General features: G+C 41.6%; 1 pseudogene; it reads left to right on the top strand.

The window, feature by feature from the left end:
* Positions 1 to 1,845: 1,845 nt before the first annotated feature.
* LOC121582638 overlaps positions 1,846 to 17,839 on the top strand; it is a 28,543-nt pseudogene continuing 12,549 nt past the window's right edge.

The raw sequence follows: 17,839 nt of genomic DNA on the forward strand, positions 1-17,839 counted from the left end.
TGTTTATGCACACACATACACACACACTCATCAATTGCAGGTAGTTTACCAAATTAACTCTACAATAAAACCTTTTCATTTCTATAGATCACGTATTTATATTATTATCTTAAGACAATAGGTCAGATAGCATTGTTACTTCCTGTCCCCTCCTCTGTCCTCTCATAAAATGATAAGTATCTGGCTAGTAATGAAAAAAATGGGAAGTTGAGTTAGAAATGCCAGGGCCGATTTCAGGTCCCAGTCCACACCTGAACAAAAAGATAAACTGTTGGAATTTCCACTGAGCATGCCCTGAGGACACAGGACCTGATGTAAGACACACCACTCTCATTACTCTGGGGGGAAGGGCAGGGGAGATCAGCAGGGAATCATATTCTTTAACAGTAGCTACATTTCCATCCAATTGGAGACAGATTTTCATGTGAATATTCTAAAATCGGCATAAAGAACACATGCACATTTTCCCACCAGTGGTGTGTTTCCGCCAAAACGGACTTGTGGCAGATATAAATCAGTGCTTGATGAAGTAGTGCACACAAAATGTACTTTTTCGCTTAAGTTTTCATATAATTAATAAAAATCAAAAGCATTTTCAACTCTATCGATAGTTTTGTTACAAAAACTGTTGCGTTAAATAGCAAATGTGCCTACTCTGCTCTTGGCAGGTGCACTATAGCCAAAAGATAGCAGATCCAGGAAGTCTACATTATGATTTTATTCTGGACGAGAATAGGCCTATTTGTATTTGTCAATACAGCAGTCAAGCATCGATCATCATGTCGCCCGAATCGACCCTCGCTATTTATTGAAAAGGTGCATCAAGATAAATTCATAATAAATTATTTCATCTGTAGCCTAATAAACTGCATGGTTTCCCTAGTCGTAGTGGGAGGACCAAACTACATATCATCGCGTGACTCCAAATTTACTTCGATAGGGCGGCAGGTAGCTTAGTGGTTAAGAGCGTTGTGCCAGTAACCGAAAGGTCGCTGGTTCTAATCCCCGAGCCGACTAGGTGAAAAATCTGTCCATGTGCCCTTGAGCAAGGCACTTAACCCTAATTGCTCATGTAAGTCGCTCTGGATAAGAGCGTCTGCTAAATGATAAAAATAAAAATTAAAAAATGGTTATTATATCAATATTTGTGCATAAAGACGTTTCCGCCACCATTTCTCACATAATTAATTTTACCAACACAAAAAGATCCCACCATGTCGAATAAAGGAATTATAATATGCCATTTACCAGACGCTCTTATCCAAAGAGACTTACAGTCATGTGTGCATACATTTTAACGTATGGACTGTGTGCATATGTCCCGGGGATCGAACCCACTACCCTGGCGTTACAAGCGCCATGCTCTACCAATTGAGCTACAGAGGACCACATTTATCTGTTGGCATTTATATAATTGTACCGAAACGTCCTATTACAGTAGTGTTTTTGTATATGGTACGACTTTTCCACCTTATCCCACTATTTACTAGCCTACCTACTACACATGCTGGCAGGCCTACTCTATTACAGTGTTCAGCAGTCATTTTCTTATGCTTGTCAAGGAGGCACATTTGCACATCCGTTTGTCTTCAAGTGGTAGTGAAGTTGCCCTTATAGGCACAGCTCTAGGATCAGTTTATACCTTCCCCAAATTCTAATTTGAAGCCTTAATGGAAAAATACAATGGGACAATTCGGAGTGCAGCGCATTTCTCATCCCTGGATTGAGGTACGTTTTCCGAAACATATTTTGCACCGGCTCTGTTTATTCTTAATCTACACAGGAAGCCTGTCTAACCCTAGTGCAGCTATAAACAAGCGGGTCGAATCTGCTGCTAGAGTTGACTTCAAAGTTGCACAGACAAAAGGAATACACAAACGCTTGAATCAGCATTCAACACTAAATACATCGCAGGTAGATTATTGCTGGAAAGCTTTGTGGAAGTTAACATGAGTTTCAAGCTACATTGGTTGAAACTTATATTTTTATTGGCCTGCGCCGAGCTCTATCTGTCTCAGAAAAATGGTAAGAGAAAGCCTTTTCCCTCTATTTCTCTCATTATTTGTTGTTTTTTCTTCGATCAGATAAACAACATTGTGATGTTCTTTAATGCCTTGATGGACAATTTATTGAGTCTGATACTTGTCTGATGCCTAAATGAATACAGATATTGTAAAATACTCCTGCCTGTCATGTTGTGATGGTATTTCCTATGTCGGTGTGGTAACAAACCTCAAGACGGCAATGAGGGATGTCATCTTCCCAAAATCGAGCAAATTGCACATTGCGCAAATCAATGTTTCTGGACACTTGATGAAGTCAGCCTAAATATTTTGGTTTTATTTTGTTAAGACACTCCAGGACTTGTGCACAGCAGATTGTGGATAAATACTTTATTAATCTTTCTGTCTGTAAAATACTAAAGACATGTAATTAAAATGCATTTTTGGCGCATTTTTCCTAAGGAAATATGATCTAGAATAAAAAATTGACAACATATCAACAATTCTCTCTGGGCAAGTCTGGAGAATACAGTTCCAGTCAAAAGTTTGGACACACCTACTCATTCCAGGGTTTTTCTTTATTGTTACTATTTTCTACATTGTAGAATAATAGTGAAGACATCAAAACTATGAAATAACACATATGGGATCACGTAATAACCAAAAAAGTGTTAAATATAAAATATATTTTGATTTGTTTAAGATTCTTCAAAGTAGCCACCCTTTGCCTTGATGACAGCTTTGCACACTCTTGGCATTCTCTCAACCAGTTTCATGAGGTAGTCACCTGGAATGCATTTCAATTAACAGGTGTGCCTTGTTAAAAGTTAATTTGTGGAATTTCTTTCCTTCTTAATGCGTTTGAGCCAATCAGTTGTGTTGTGACAAGGTAGGGGTGGTATACAGAAGATAGCCCTATTTGGTAAAAGACCAAGTCCATATTATGGCAAGAACAGCTCAAATAAGCAAAGAGAAACGACATTCCATCATTACTTTACTGAAAGTTTCTTCAAGTGCAGTCGCAAAAACCATCAAGCTCTATGATGAAACTGGCTCGCATGAGGACAGCCACAGGAAAGGAAGACCCAGAGTTACCTCTGCTGCAATACTTATTTACGTAAGTATTCAGACCCTTAGCTATGAGACTCGAAATTGAGCTCAGGTGCATCCTGTTTCCATTGATCATCCTTGAGATATTTCTACAACTTGATTGGACACCTGTCTAACACCTGTCTAATATAAGGTTGTTGAGAGTGCACATCAGCGCAAAAGCCAAGCCATGAGGTCGAAGGAATTGTCCGTAGAGCTCCGAGACCGGATTGTGTCAAGGCTCAGATCTGGGGAAGGGTACCAAAACATTTCTGCAGCATTAATGTTCCCCAAGAACACAGTGGCCTCCATCATTCTTAAATGGAAGAAGTTTGGAACCACCAAGACACTTCCTAGAGCTAGCCGCCCGGCCAAACTGAGCAATCGGTGGAGAAGGGCCTTGGTCAGGGAGGTGACCAAGAACCCAGAAGGGCCTTGGTCAGGGAAGTGACCAAGAACCCGATGGTCACTCTGAAAGACCTTCGGAGTTCCTCTGTTGAGATGGGAGAAACTTCCAGAAGGACAACCATCTCTGCAGCACTCCATCAATCAGGCCTTTATGGTAGAGTGGCCAGACGGAAGCCACTCCTTATTAAAAGGCACATGACAGCCCGCTTGGAGTTTGCCAAAAGGCATCTAAAGGACTCTGACCATGAGAAACAAGATTCTCTGGTCTGATGAAACCAAGATTGAACTCTTTGGCCTGAATGCCAAGCGTCACGTCTGGAGGAAACCTGGCACCATCCCTACGGTGAAGTGTGGTGGTGGCAGCATCATACTGTGGGGATGTTTTTTAGCGGCAGGGACTGGAAGACTAGCCAGGATCGAGCAAAAGATGAACGAAGCAAAGTACAGACAGATCCTTGATGAAAACCTGCTCCAGAGTGCTCAGGACCTCAGACTGGGTCGACGGTTCACCTTCCAACAGTACAACGACCCTAAGCACATAGCCAAGACAATGCAGGAGTGGCTTCGGGACAAGTCTCTGAATGTCCTTGAGTGGCCCAGCCAGAGCCCGGACTTGAACCCGATCAAACATCTCTGGAGAGACCTGAAAATAGCTGTGCAGTGATGCTCCCCATCCAACCTGACAGAGCTTGAGAGGATCTGTAGAGAAGAATGGGAGAAACTCTCGAAATACAGGTGTGCCAAGCTTGTAGCGTCATACCCAAGAAGACTCAAGGCTGTAATTGCTGACAAAGGTGCTTCAATAAAGTACTGAGTAAAGGGTCTGAATACTTATTTAAATGTGATATTTCAGTTTATTTTAAAATATAAATTAGACAAATATTCTAAATAGCTGTTTTTGCTTTGTCATTATGGGGTATTGTGTGTAGATTGATGAGGGGGAAAAACAATTGAATACATTTTAGAATAAGGCTGTAATGTAACAATATGTGGAAAAGGTCAAGGAGTCTGAATACTTCCGAAGGCATTGTATATATAGTGTGTGTGTGTGTGTGTGTGTGTATTTTTGTATGTATGTGTATATACACTACTTTTCAAAAGTTTGGGGTCACTTAGAAATGTCATTTTTTTCGAAAGAAAAGCAATTTTTTTGCCCATTAAAATAACATCAAATTGATCAGAAATACAGTGTAGACATTGTTAATGTTTTCAATGGCTATTGTAGCTGGAAACGGCTGATATTTAATGGAATATCTACATAGGCGTACAGAGGCCCATTATTAGCAACAATCAGTCCTGTGTTCCAATGGCACGTTGTGTTTGCTAATCCAAGTTTATCATTTTAAAAGGCTAATTGATCATTAGAAAACCCTTTTGCAATGATGTTAGCACAGCTGAAAACTGTTGTGCTGATTAAAGAAGCAATAAAACTGGCCTTCTTGAGACTAGTTGAGTATCTGGAGCATCAGCAATTGTGGGTTCGATTACAGGCTCAAAATGGCCAGACACAAAGAACTTCCTTCTGAAACGCATCAGTCTATTCTTGTTCTGAGAAATGAAGGCTATTCCATGCGAGAAATTGCCAAGAAACTGAAGATCTCGTACAACGCTGTGTACTACTCCCTTCACAGAACAGCGCAAACTGTCTCTAACCAGAATAGAAAGAGGAGTGGGAGGCCCCAGTGCACAACTGAGCAAGAGGACAAATACATTAGTGTCTAGTGTGAGAAACAGACGCCTCACAGGTCCTCAACTGGCAGCTTCATTAAATAGTACCCGCAAAACACCAGTCTCAACGTCAACAGTGAAGAGGCGACTCTGGGATGCTGACCTTCTAGGCAGAGTTGCAAAGAAAAAGCCATATCTCAGACTGGCCAATAAAAATTAAATATTAAGATGGGCAAAAGAACACAGACACTGGACAGAGGAAGATTGGAAAAAAGTGTTATGGACAGACAAATTGAAGTTTGAGTGTTCGGATCACAAAGAAGAATATTTGTGAGACGCAGACCAAATGAAAAGATGCTGGAGGAGTGCTTGATGCCATCTGTCAAGCATGGTGGAGGCAATGTGATGGTCTGGGGGTGTTTGGTGGTGGTAAAGTGGGATATTTGTACAGGGTAAAAGGGATCTTGAAGAAGGAAGGCTATCACTCCATTTTGCGGCGCCATGCCATACCCTGTGGACAGCGCTTGATTGGAGTCAATTTCCTCCTACAACAGGACAATGAACCAAAGCACAGCTCCAAACTATGCAATAACTATTTAGGGAAGAAGCAGTCAGCTGGTATTCTGTCTATAATGGAGTGGCCAGCACAGTCACCGGACCTCAACCCTATTGAGCTGTTGTGGGAGCAGCTTGACCGTATGGTACATAAGAAGTGCCCATCAAGCCAATCCAGCATGTGGGAGGTGCTTCAGGAAGCATGGGGTGACATCTCTTCAGATTACCTCAACAAATTGACAACTAGAATGCCAAAGGTCTGCAATGCTGTAATTGCTGCAAATGGAGGATTCTTTGACGAAAGCAAAGTTTGAAGGACACAATTATTATTTATATTAAAAATCATTATTTCTAACCTTGCCAATGACTACATTTCCTATTCATTTTGCTATATGTCCTATTCAAACTCATTTCATGTATGTTTTCATGGAAAACAAGGACATTTCAAAGTGACCCCAAACATTTGAACGGTAGTGTATATAAAATGAAGCCATTTTTTCCCCACACAAAAGTATTGAACTAGGCCTTTATTACTTCTGTGTGAGCGTCAGCAGAACAGAGAAAAACACTCCTCAGTCACTCCTTTGTGTTGTGCCCGCTATCAGTTGACACAACATGCTCTTGAATACAGGGTGCGTGCCATTTCAATCATAGAAATAAAACTCATAGAAAAGACATTCCTTCAAACCACGGCAATTTAGCTGGTAGGCCTACCCTAAACCATTGAATGAAAATTGAATTGAAATTTTTACTTCTAATTACTAACACAAAGATGGCCGCCGGTACACCCACTGTCGAATTCCATTTTAAATGCTCATTTCTATTCTTTGATCTTTACTTTTATGATTTCAATAGGTTTCCTATGGAGGATTGACAGTATACTTTAAAACTACAGATTTTCCCATTCAAGTAAAAAAATAAATATGTATGGACCTCCAACCATCTTTGTGGTACCATTTGAAAGTTCAGATTTCCATTTGATTCTCATTTTAGTACATTTATCAGAAAAAACATGACACCCACCCTGTATTCAGTAGAGACACAAGACCATGCATGTTGTTGTTTTTGTGTCGTGCAGACCCTATGTAAAATAGGGTCTAAGCTACAACATATGGTTCATTCTTGTGCTCTGGTAATATTTCAGTCCCTCTGACTTTTTATATTATTTTGCAAGTATTGGGTCACCAAAATGAAATTTTAAAATATTTTGTATATAAATTTAAATGTCCAGTATAATGAATTGAAATAACTATAGCATTAATTTAAACGTTATTATTTAAAAAATCTTATTTTTTAACTGACACTAAGAATTGTGTCATGTCTCCCTTAATATTAAAATGTGCACATAATTAATAACTTTTGCCATTAATGCAAACATATATTTGTTATTTTGTTGAGAAAGTATTTTTATCAAATAAATGCATGATTATTGATTAAAAACACACAATTTAGCTCTGTCCCTCAGTCTACACTCAACCCCATCACGCCAACCAAACTCTGCCAATGTTCAGTCCACCCTTATGTGCCATCATTAACAGGAAGTGACATCATTCAATTTGCAACTGCATGGTACAGAAACAGGCAAGAAATCACATTATTTGATATCTTTATTTTTAATTTTTAATTTTGTCAGGTGGGAATTGTCGAGCTGACCAACTCAACCCCGTTACATGAAATTATGATGGAAAACTAGTACTTATCAAAATTATACTTTAACCTATAAAATATACAATCTATTAATGTCATGCACACCATGTTGTCTCCTGTCCTTCACCACATGAGGAGCAGAGCCCATTTTGAGCCAAATAACTCAACTCCGTCACACTCAAACCCGTCACGTTTCATTGTAACGGGGTTGTAAACCTGTGACAGGGTTGAGTTATTTACTTTAATTATGAATATCAAGGAGGCCTTGATCCATGTGACTTTTCAGAGAACTACACTACCGTTCAAAAGTTTGGGGTCACTTAGAAATGCCCTTGTTTTCCATGAAAACATACATGAAATGAGTTTGAATAGGACATTTCGCAAAATGCATAGGAAATGTAGTCATTGAAAAGGTTAGAAATAATGATTTTTAATATAAATAATAATTGTGTCCTTCAAACTTTGCTTTCGTCAAATAATCCTCCATTTGAAGCAATTACCGCCTTGCAGACCTTAGGCATTCTAGTTGTCAATTTGTTGAGGTAATCTGGAGAGATTTCACCCCATGCTTCCTGAAGCACCTCCCACAAGTTGGATTGGCTTGATGGGCACTTCTTACGTACCATACGGTCAAGCTGCTCCCACAACAGCTCAATAGGGTTGAGATCCGGTGACTGTGCTGGCCACTCCATCATAGACAGAATACCAGCTGACTGCTTCTTCCCTAAATAGTTATTGCATAGTTTGGAGCTGTGCTTTGGGTCATTGTCCTGTTGTAGCCAAATTGGCTCCAATCAAGTGCCGTCCACAGGGAATGGCATGGCAAAATGGAGTGATAGCCTTCCTTCTTCAAGATCCCTTTTACCCTGTACAAATATCCCACTTTACCACCACCAAAGCACCCCCAGACCATCACATTGCCTCCACCATGCTTGACAGATGGCATCAAGCACTCCTCCAGCATCTTTTCATTTGGTCTGCGTCTCACAAATGTTCTCTTTGTGATCCAAACACCTCAAACTTCGATTTGTCTGTCCATAACACCTTTTTCCAATCTTCCTCTGTCCAGTGTCTGTGTTCTTTTGCCCATCTTAATCTTTTATTTTTATTGGCCAGTCTGAGATATGGCTTTTTCTTTGCAACTCTGCCTAGAAGGTCAGCATCCCGCAGTCGCCTCTTCACTGTTGACGTTGAGACTGGTGTTTTGCGGGTACTATTAAATGAAGCTGCCTGTTGAGGACCTGTGAGGCGTCTGTTTCTCAAACTAGACACTCTAATGTATTTGTCCTCTTGCTCAGTTGTGCACTGGGGCCTCCCACTCCTCTTTCTATTCTGGTTAGAGACAGTTTGCGCTGTTCTGTGAAGGGAGTAGTACACAGCGTTGTACGAGATCTTCAGTTTCGTGGCAATTTCTCGCATGGAATAGCCTTCATTTCTCAGAACAAGAATAGACTGACGCGTTTCAGAAGGAAGTTCTTTGTTTCTGGCCATTTTGAGCCTGTAACCCACAATTGCTGATGCTCCAGATACTCAACTAGTCTCAAGAAGGCCAGTTTTATTGCTTCTTTAATCAGCACAACAGTTTTCAGCTGTGCTAACATAATTGCAAAAGGGTTTTCTAATGATCAATTAACCTTTTAAAATGATAAACTTGGATTAGCAAACACAACGTGCCATTGGAACACAGGACTGATGGTTGCTGATAATGGGCCTCTGTACGCCTATGTAGATATTCCATTAAAAATCAGCCGTTTCCAGCTACAATAGCCATTGACAACATTAACAATGTCTACACTGTATTTCTGATCAATTTGATGTTATTTTAATGGACAAAAAAATTGCTTTTCTTTCGAAAACAAGGACATTTCTAAGTGACCCCAAACTGTTGAAAGGTAGTGTATGTCTGCAAATACACATCGGAGATCCAAGCTGTTCACTTTGGGGCCTCACACTAGCAGGCCACTCTACATACTGAGGTACTGGATGTTGGCCAACAGGATCCTATATGCTTCACAACTATCCCCCCCCTCTAGGCACAAAGGCCCTCCTGCTATATGGAAACACCTCAATCCAGTGCTAGACTACCTTCAGGCCACACATCCACAAGTGTCTGTATTGCACTTTTTTAGTGATGAGCCTTGCACACAGTATAAGCAGAGAGGCATTCCTGCTTTTCACAACAGAATTACACAAACGTGGATTCAAAGCTGGTACATGGATCTTTTTTGAGTCAAGCCATGGAAAAGGGGCTCCTGATGGTGTGGGAGGAACGTTGAAGAGAACAGCAGACAGGTTGGTGGCTAAGGGCAGTGATATCAGTACCTGATAAAAGCGGTGCCCTCCACCATGAGAATACACCAGGTCATCACTGTTGCTCCTGGTGAGCTGATGTCTCGTGATGTCAGCTGCTTTTGTTCAACAAAGAAGGACCTAAACTGTACATCCTTTAACACACAACACTTCAGTTTCAGGCAGAAGGTCTTGGCAGCTCCAGAACAGCCAGCCAATGAGGAAAATCCACAACCTGTGGACAAAATTCAGTGGGGATATCCAGGTCTTCTTGGGCAGTGATGTGTAGTGGAATATGATGATGACCTTTATCCAGGCATCATCCTCGGCATGGATGAAATGAGTGTACAAGTGAAATGTATGCATCGTGTAGGACCAAACAGATTTTTCTGGCCTTCTTGAGACGACATCCACTGGTATCAGTTTGATGAAGTCCTTGAGATGATTCCACCCCCACAGCGTGTGACATCCCGCCACGTAGAGGTTGAGAGAGATGTGTGGGCCAGACTCTCAGGAAGAAAACCATGAATGAATGAATGAATGAATGAATATGGTGCTCCTGAGAAGAAGGATAGTCATGCTGACATTAGTGCTGTAGTTACAGCTGTTCTAGCATTCTAAATGCCCTTGGAAAATGTTCCTACAGTTTGATGACACATTGAACTTTTTTGATGAAACCAGTCGAATGTTATTCATTACCCTAATGCCTGATGTGTTTTTATTTGTTTCGATATTAACTGCAGTTTGGTTAATAAAACCCAGATTATTCTAAATATATCGAATGTCCTTATTACATGGTTGCATACAATGAAATGCAATGTTTTGGGGTAAATCCCTGTCACCGTAGTCTCAATCCCGTCACATGACAATATTTGTTAAATAAAATGGCAAAGATGAATAAATATGAATTTAATGTTTTCTGAGCTCAGTCTGAAATGTTAAGGACAATCCCAAGAAGATTAGATGTATCTTTAAATTCTGAATTTAAAGCATTTTTTTATTTAAATGATGAGCCTGCTGACACATAATGTGTCTATTTCAGGGTTTAATATAGCACAATTCTGAGATTTTACATACATTTTATGTTTATAATAATTTAATTGGTTTGGGGGACACATGAGCATTAGGTAAAATGTTGATTTTATAACAAGTTTCTTTGATAATCATATTCAGACAACTTCCATATTGTCTGTAACGGGGTTGAAGATACAGTGGGGAGAACAAGAATTTGATACACTGCCGATTTTGCAGGTTTTCCTACTTACAAAGCATGTAGAGGTCTGTAATTTTTATCATAGGTACACTTCAACTGTGAGAGACTGAATCTAAAATAAAAATCCAGAAAATCACATTGTATGATTTTTATGTAATTAATTTGCATTTTATTGCATGACATAAGTATTTGATACATCAGAAAAGCAGAACTTAATATTTGGTACAGAAACCTTTGTTTGCAATTACAGAGATCATACGTTTCTTGTAGGTCTTGAACAGGTTTGCACACACTGCAGCAGGGATTTTGGCCCACTCCTCCATATAGACCTTCTCCAGATCCTTCAGGTTTCGGGCTGTCGCTGGGCAATACGGACTTTCAGCTCCCTCCAAAGATTTTCTATTGGGTTCAGGTCTGGAGACTGGCTAGGCCACTCCAGGACCTTGAGATGCTTCTCACTCCTTAGTTGCCCTGGCTGCGTGTTTCGGGTCATTGTCATGCTGGAAGACCCAGCCACGACCCATTTTCAATGCTCTTACTGAGATCTCGCGATACATGGCCCCAACCATCCTCCCCTCAATACGGTGCAGTCGTCCTGTCCCCTTTGCAGAAAAGCATCCCCAAAGAATGATGTTTCCACCTCCATGCTTCACAGTTGGGATGGTGTTCTTGGGGTTATACTCATCCTTCTTCTTCCTCCAAACACGGCGAGTGGAGTTTAGACCAAAAAGCTATATTTTTGTCTCATCAGACCACATTACCTTCTCCCATTCCTCCTCTGGATCATCCAGATGGTCATTGGCAAACTTCAGACGGGCCTGGACATGCGCTGGCTTGAGCAGGGGGACCTTGCGTGCGCTGCAGGATTTTAATCCATGACGGCATAGTGTGTTACTAATGGTTTTCTTTGAGACTGTGGTCCCAGCTCTCTTCAGGTCATTGACCAGGTCCTGCCGTATAGTTCTGGGCTGATCCCTCACCTTCCTCATGATCATTGATGCCCCACGAGGTGAGATCTTGCATGGAGCCCCAGACCGAAGGTGATTGACCGTCATCTTGAACTTCTTCCATTTTCTAAAAATTGCGCCAACAGTTGTTGCCTTCTCACCAAGCTGCTTGCCTATTTTCCTGTAGCCCATCCCAGCCTTGTGCAGGTCTACAATTTTATCCCTAATGTCCTTACACAGCTCTCTGGTCTTGGCCATTGTGGAGAGGTTGGAGTCTGTTTGATTGAGTGTGTGGACAGGTGTCTTTTATACAGGTAACGAGTTCAAACAGGTGCAGTTAATACAGGTAATGAGTGGAGAACAGGAGGGCTTCTTAAAGAAAAACTAACAGGTCTGTGAGAACCGGAATTCTTACTGGTTGGTAGGTGATCAAATACTTATGTCATGCAATAAAATGCAAATGAATTACTTAAAAATCATACAATGTGATTTTCTGGATTTTTGTTTTAGATTCCGTCTCTCACAGTTGAAGTGTACCTATGATAATTACAGACCTCTACATGCTTTGTAAGTAGGAAAACCTGCAAAATCAGCAGTGTATCAAATACTTGTTCTCCCCACTGTACATGTTGTCCATATCAGACAAAAATTGACAATAATAAAAGGGCTTTAATGCCTGAGGTGGGAAAATAGGTTTTCTTGAAGGTCTAATATGTCCTTAATGTTGTGGGGTGTTCAGAAAATGTATTTATTCTAGTAAAAAATAATATATATATATATATATATATATATATATATATATTTGTAAAACATATTACCGCAGCCCAAGAATGACCCATATGCGAATATGAAAAACATCGGCGTTTACACATATTTAGATAATTGACGTTTAAGGTAAAACAAGGACCATTTTTATTTTAAAAAATCATTTTTTTCAAGAACTTATAAAATAGTTTGACAATTCTGTTTGTAAGCTTTAAATTATATCAATCTCAACCGTTTATCTTTTCCGGTGAAGATATGGATGGCTCATGGTATGGTGGGGTATGTAAAATAGGTCAACTTTGAGCACCTTTAGCTCTTGAAGGTTTTGGTTCCGTTCAAATCAAAAGGGATGCTGTCAAATAGTGATTTGGATTTAGCCAATAACAAAATAGCCTTTGTTGAATCATGTATTGTACAATTTATTTTAAATAGCAAATGTGCCTACTCTGGTCTTGGTACGTGCACTCTAGCCAATAGCTAGCAGATACAGGTAGTCTACATGATGAGATTATTATGGAAAAGAGCGAGAATATTTTATTTGTCAAATGGCAGTCTTGCATCGATCATCATGAGAATCAGACCCTCGATATTTATCGGAAAGGAGCATCAAGATAACCGTGGACTTTCACCACCCTGTGAAGTTCATTTTAAGTTATTTAATCTGTAGTCTAATAAACTGCATGGTTTCCCTAGTCGTAGTGGGAGGACCACACTACATATCATTGCATGACTACAAGTTTACTTCGATATGATGGTTATTATATAATTATTTGTGCATAAAGGCGTTTCCACAGCCATTTCTCGCAGAATTAATTTTACTGATGTCTTGTTTTGTATGCTTTGTACAAAATAATAAAATGCAGCATGACCTTTATAAATGTAGCTCTTTATTAGCTAGCTATAACTGGCATGTTCATGTGTCTCCGGCCATGATCATCTTGAAGATTACCTCACCACCTGGGTGGTCTTAACCAATCATAGCACAGTATGATACGACGGTAGAATGCATCCATTTACAATTCAGTATGCTGACACATATGAATATTACACCCACCTTCTTAAAAAAAATGAAAAATGTTCTACAGATTTTGTGTTTCTTTTGAATACATGGTCTGTAGTTTGAACTCGAGGTAAGTAACCATTTATACTGCACCGACTGCATCAACATAACAGACTCTGAAACAATGATTTAGCATACTGTTACTTTTAGAACAAATATTTCTCAGCAACTCAGCTTTTCACTGTAGCAATGACATCTCAACATTTCAAACAAATACAAAATCAAAGCATTTCAAGTTAACTTTTCAATAACAAGTTTACAGTCCGGAACTCTTTCAGGGCAGCGATCCGCCTACACCCTTTGACATTTCACAGATCTAGGACAGCTCTAGGCTTGACCTCTCTTCCTGACCTTGTGTGATATGAAGCTGAGTATGATTCTGTGTCAGTCAACAGTTCTTGTGGTGTTGCAGGTAAGTATGGTGTATGTTGTGTTGTGTCTGTGTTTAGTCCATCCCGTTCTCTTTCAGGGGAACAGTTCATCTCGTCAGTGTGTTGTTCTTTTGTGTTCAGTAGATGACGACGATTGCGGCGGTACACCGCTCCTTCTGCGGTGCGAACGTGATATGAACGTTCAGTGTCAGCTGGTTGGATGACAACTGCTGGCTTCCAGTAGCCATGCTCCTGGATTCTAACTGACTCTCCGTCGTTCAGTGGTGACAGTGGTCTAGCTGACCTGTCGTAGTATCGCTTTGGGTGTTGTTGTCTCTGTGCACGTTTTGCATGCATTTCCTTGTAGCTGATGACCTCAGGTTGCAGCTGCTGGTTGGTGCTGGGAAGGATTGAGCGAAGTCTGCGGCTCATCAACTGCTGGGCTGGTGATTTGAAGTTGTCAACTAGAGTGTTGCGGTATTCAAGGAGCCTGAGGTAGGGGTCTCTCTTGTCTGATTTTGCTTTGTCCATGAGTGATTTAGCAATCTGCACAGATTTTTCAGCAAGGCCATTACTTTGAGGGTAATGTGGGCTTGTGGTGACGTGTGTGAACTCCCATGCTTTTGTGAAGGATTCAAACTCATTTGATTTGTAACAGGAGCAAATGTGGCGCTTGAGGCGTCACTACAGACTCCCTGGTTCGATTCCAGGCTGTATCACAACCGGCCGTGATTGGGAGTCCCATAGGGCGGCGCACAATTGGCCCAGCGTCGTCCGGGTTTGGCCGGTGTAGGCCGTCATTGTAAATAATAATTTGTTCTTAACTGACTTGCCTAGTTAAATAAAGGTAAAAAAAAGTCAGATATTAAAGTCTCTACAATGCCATGCCTGGCAAAGGCTGCTTTCAGCTTGTGTATCACAGCTGCAGATGTGGTGCTGTGAAGCTTGTCGAGTTCGAAGTATCTGCTGTAGTAGTCCACTGTTATGATGTAGTCCTCGTTATTCCAGGTGAACAGATCGGTTGCCATGACCTGCCAGGGTCGGTCTGGGATACGGTGAGGTAACATAGGCTCTGTGGTGTTTGAGGGGCATCGTTCAAGACAGGTGGGGCATTTACCAACCATGTCCTCTATTTGTTTGCATATTCCGGGCCAAAGCAAAATGTCCCATGCTCTCTGTTTGCACTTTTCCATGCCCATGTGTCCAGCATGGATTTTTGTCAAAATCTCTTCTCCGAGACGAGATGATTTTCTCTCCTTTGAAAATGATTCTGTTGATCTGTGATAGTTCGTCACGATGGTTCCAGAACTCTGAGACGCTCTGAGGGCATTTTCTCCTCTCCTCAGGCCATCCTGACTGTATGACTTTCCTCAGCTGTGTGAGTTGTGTGTCTTTTTCTGTTTCTGCTCGGATCTCCATCAGTGTTGTGTCACTAACTGGTAAGTTGCTGTACACAGTGTGCACCTGCATGTCCATGCCTTCACTGAGGCTGCTGTCCTTGTAGGTAAGAAACTTCCTGGAGAGTGTGTCTGCGACAGGGATGTCTTTGCCTGGACGGTGAGTGATTGTGAAGTCGTATTTTTGTAGTTGAAGGATCATTCTCTGTAGCCTTGGCGGGGCTGCGGCTAACGGTTTCCTCATGATTGACTCGAAGGGCTTGTGGTCTGATTCCACAATGACTTGTCGTCCATAGACATACTGATGGAAACGCTTACATCCAAACAGAATGGCGTACAGCTCCTTTTTGATTTGAGCGTAGTTGATTTCACAGTCTGTGAGAGATTTGGAAGCTTAGCCGATGGGTTTTCCTTCTTTCAGTAGCACTGCACCTAGTCCATACTTCGACACATCCACCTGGAGTCTGAGCTCTTTGTTGGGGTCGTAGTAGGCAAGGATTGGTCCTGGTTCTCTCATGACCAAATATTTCACTTTCTGGAAAGCGATGTTGTGTTGCTTGTCCCAGAGGAACTCACTGGACTGCTTTAGCAGCTGACGCAGGGGTACATTAGCATTGGAGAGGCTGGGTGCGAACTTGGCTAAGTAGAACCATGCCAAGCACTGTTTCCAGCTCTGCGCGGTTCTTTGGTGGCTCCATTTCCTTTATGGCTGAGATCTTCTGCGGATCTGGCTTGATTCCATTCGCTGTGAGAAGATGTCCTAAGTAGCTGACCTCTGTAGCGCAGACTGTGCTCTTCTCGGGGTTGAGCCGGACTCCTCTCTCGTGGGACCTTTGCAGCATCGCGCTGAGGTTTCTGTCGTGTTCCTCTTTGGTTCGACCATAGACAAGGATGTCGTCCACAATTGCCACAACTCCGTCGAGGCCTTCGTACACCTCGTCGATCTTTCGCTGAAACTCGTCTTGGGCTGAGATAATCCCAAAAGGCAGATGACAAAACCTGTAGCTTCCAAACGGTGCGTTGAACGTTGTGAGCTTAGATGACTCTTCTGTGAGCTTGATAGCCCAGTAGCCTGATCTGGCGTCCATGACACTGAAGTAGCGTGCGCCCGCTAGCTTGTGTGTGATGCCATCTAGCGTCGGTAACGGGTAATGGGGGTGTTTGATAGCCTTGTTCAAGTCTCTTGGGTTGAGACATACTCTGAGCTTGCCTGGGCATGGTTTCTCCACCACCACTAACGCGTTGACCCAATCCGTGGATTCTGTAACCTTGGTGACGATGTCAGATTGCGCCAAGCTCTCCAACTCTTTCTTCAGACGGGCGCGGAGAGCAAGGGAATCTTTCTCGGTGGGTAGACCACAGGGGTTGCATCTGGGTCAAGGTGAATGGTACATTCTCCTGGGAATAGTCCTATTCCTGAAAAAACATCAGCAAACTCCTTCATGACATTCTCTATCTCTACTGGTGCTGTCTCTGATAAAACTAGCTTGATGAGGTCCATGTCTAAACATGCTTTAAGACCTAGCACTGCAGGTGCTCGAGTGTCAACAATGTAAAAGTCCAACATCATGTCACTTTCCTTGTATTTGCATTTGAAAGTGCATGTGCCTTTTACTGGGAGCTGTTCACCACCATAACCAGTCAGTCTGCGTGTGGTGGGCTGTAGCTGGCACTCAGATGTCAAGCGTCGGTACTTATTCAGAGGAATAATGTTTACTAGTGCACCAGTGTGTAGTTTGAATGTCATGGACAGTGTGCAATCTAGTTTTAGAGAGACAAAATAAGGACATAAACAATCTGATGCACAGGTATATTTCAAGGCCTTTTACTTCTCAACATTCAAAAGCAGAAGGAATGAATAAAGCCAGACTGGCCCAAAACCTTGTGTTCCTATCTCAATGTCAGCAAAGGCTTGCTCTGTCTCTGATATCTGACTTTTCTGTGTCACTGAATCAATAAACAGTTCATCAGCATTTGACTCTTTGATTGACATTTCATCTTCACTCACTGTTTGTACTGTTTTTCCACGGTAAGCTCTGCACACTTTTGCAAAGTGTTCCATTATCCACATTTAGTACACTGTTTGCCTTTAGCTGGGCAATTATCCTGTTCGCCATGCACTTTGTATCCACATGTTTTGGGGTGTTTGGAATCTGTGTCGCTCTGTTTTGGAATTCTGTCTCTCTCCGTTCTGAAACATGCTCTCTGGGCATCGGAGGTGTGCCTTTCTGCCTGACTGCGTGCACTGCTTGTTCACATGATGCGCTCGTGCTGCCGCCCAAAATGGTTTTCATCTGAACCTGTGCTAGCTCGTGAGATCTGGCTATGTCGATAGCTTTGTCCAGCGTTAGCTCAGACCCAACATTCAAAAGTTTTTCTCTCAGTTTCTTTCTCTCTCACTCATCCTTGTTTGCATAATCACAGTCT

This window comes from Coregonus clupeaformis, chromosome 15 (genome assembly GCF_020615455.1).
Source record: "Coregonus clupeaformis isolate EN_2021a chromosome 15, ASM2061545v1, whole genome shotgun sequence".
Taxonomy (NCBI): domain Eukaryota; kingdom Metazoa; phylum Chordata; class Actinopteri; order Salmoniformes; family Salmonidae; genus Coregonus; species Coregonus clupeaformis.